Raw genomic sequence first — 2,500 nt, forward strand, 5'->3', positions numbered from 1 at the left:
TAATATCACAGGGCCAGTGGCTGGGTGATATGCCTGGGTGCTGGAGCTCTGACACAGGGCCAGAGAGGCATGTGTGTGTGGCTGTGGAGGTCCTGTGGAGGTGCTGTGTGGGCCTTTAATATCACAGGGGGAGAAGCTGGGCCATGAGCCTGGCCCCTGGAGCTCTGATACAGGGGAGAGAGGCATGTGTGTGTGTGGCTGTGGAGGTCCTGTGTGGCCCTTTAATGTCACAGGGCCAGTGGCTGGGTGATATGCCTGGGTGCTGGAGCTCTGACACAGGGGCAGAGAGGCATGTGTGTGTGGCTGTGGAGGTCCTGTGGAGGTGCTGTGTGGGCCTTTAATATCACAGGGGGAGAAGCTGGGCCGTGAGCCTGGCCCCTGGAGCTCTGATACAGGGGAGAGAGGCATGTGTGTGTGTGTGGCTGTGGAGGTCCTGTGGAGGTGCTGTGTGGGCCTTTAATATCACAGGGGGAGAAGCTGGGCCATGAGCCTGGCCCCTGGAGCTCTGATACAGGGGAGAGAAGCATGTGTGTGTGGCTGTGGAGGTCCTGTGGAGGTGCTGTGTGGCCCTTTAATATCACAGGGCCAGTGGCTGGGTGATATGCCTGGCTCCTGGAGCTCTGACACAGGGGGAGAGAGGCATGGATGTGTGGCTGTGGAGGTCCTGTGGAGGTGCTGTGTGGGCCTTTAATATCACAGGGGGAGAAGCTGGGCCATGAGCCTGGCTCCTGGAGCTCTGATACAGGGGAGAGAGGCATGTGTGTGTGGCTGTGGAGGTCCTGTGGAGGTGCTGTGTGGCCCTTTAATGTCACAGGGCCAGTGGCTGGGTGATATGCCTGGGTGCTGGAGCTCTGACACAGGGGCAGAGAGGCATGTGTGTGGCTGTGGAGGTCCTGTGGAGGTGCTGTGTGGGCCTTTAATATCACAGGGGGAGAAGCTGGGCCATGAGCCTGGCCCCTGGAGCTCTGATACAGGGGAGAGAGGCATGTGTGTGTGTGGCTGTGGAGGTCCTGTGGAGGTGCTGTGTGGGCCTTTAATATCACAGGGGGAGAAGCTGGGCCATGAGCCTGGCCCCTGGAGCTCTGATACAGGGGAGAGAAGCATGTGTGTGTGGCTGTGGAGGTCCTGTGGAGGTGCTGTGTGGGCCTTTAATATCACAGGGGGAGAAGCTGGGCCGTGAGCCTGGCCCCTGGAGCTCTGATACAGGGGAGAGAGGCATGTGTGTGTGTGTGGCTGTGGAGGTCCTGTGGAGGTGCTGTGTGGGCCTTTAATATCACAGGGGGAGAAGCTGGGCCATGAGCCTGGCCCCTGGAGCTCTGATACAGGGGAGAGAAGCATGTGTGTGTGGCTGTGGAGGTCCTGTGGAGGTGCTGTGTGGCCCTTTAATATCACAGGGCCAGTGGCTGGGTGATATGCCTGGCTCCTGGAGCTCTGACACAGGGGGAGAGAGGCATGGATGTGTGGCTGTGGAGGTCCTGTGGAGGTGCTGTGTGGGCCTTTAATATCACAGGGGGAGAAGCTGGGCCATGAGCCTGGCTCCTGGAGCTCTGATACAGGGGAGAGAGGCATGTGTGTGTGGCTGTGGAGGTCCTGTGGAGGTGCTGTGTGGCCCTTTAATGTCACAGGGCCAGTGGCTGGGTGATATGCCTGGGTGCTGGAGCTCTGACACAGGGGCAGAGAGGCATGTGTGTGTGGCTGTGGAGGTCCTGTGGAGGTGCTGTGTGGGCCTTTAATATCACAGGGGGAGAAGCTGGGCCATGAGCCTGGCCCCTGGAGCTCTGATACAGGGGAGAGAGGCATGTGTGTGTGTGGCTGTGGAGGTCCTGTGGAGGTGCTGTGTGGGCCTTTAATATCACAGGGGGAGAAGCTGGGCCATGAGCCTGGCCCCTGGAGCTCTGATACAGGGGAGAGAAGCATGTGTGTGTGGCTGTGGAGGTCCTGTGGAGGTGCTGTGTGGCCCTTTAATATCACAGGGCCAGTGGCTGGGTGATATGCCTGGCTCCTGGAGCTCTGATACAGGGGAGAGAGGCATGTGTGTGTGGCTGTGGAGGTCCTGTGGAGGTGCTGTGTGGGCCTTTAATATCACAGGGGGAGAAGCTGGGCCATGAGCCTGGCCCCTGGAGCTCTGATACAGGGGAGAGAGGCATGTGTGTGTGGCTGTGGAGGTCCTGTGTGGCCCTTTAATGTCACAGGGCCAGTGGCTGGGTGATATGCCTGGGTGCTGGAGCTCTGACACAGGGGGAGAGAGGCATGTGTGTGTGGCTGTGGAGGTCCTGTGGAGGTGCTGTGTGGCCCTTTAATGTCACAGGGCCAGTGGCTGGGTGATATGCCTGGCTCCTGGAGCTCTGACACAGGGGAGAGAGGCATGTGTGTGTGTGGCTGTGGAGGTCCTGTGGAGGTGCTGTGTGGGCCTTTAATATCACAGGGGGAGAAGCTGGGCCATGAGCCTGGCCCCTGGAGCTCTGATACAGGGGAGAGAAGCATGTGTGTGTGGCTGTGG

Source organism: Trachinotus anak, unplaced genomic scaffold (assembly GCF_046630095.1).
Source record: "Trachinotus anak isolate AG129_WGS33_773 ecotype Australia unplaced genomic scaffold, CSIRO_AGI_Tana_v1 ptg000122l, whole genome shotgun sequence".
Classification (NCBI taxonomy): Eukaryota; Metazoa; Chordata; class Actinopteri; order Carangiformes; family Carangidae; genus Trachinotus; species Trachinotus anak.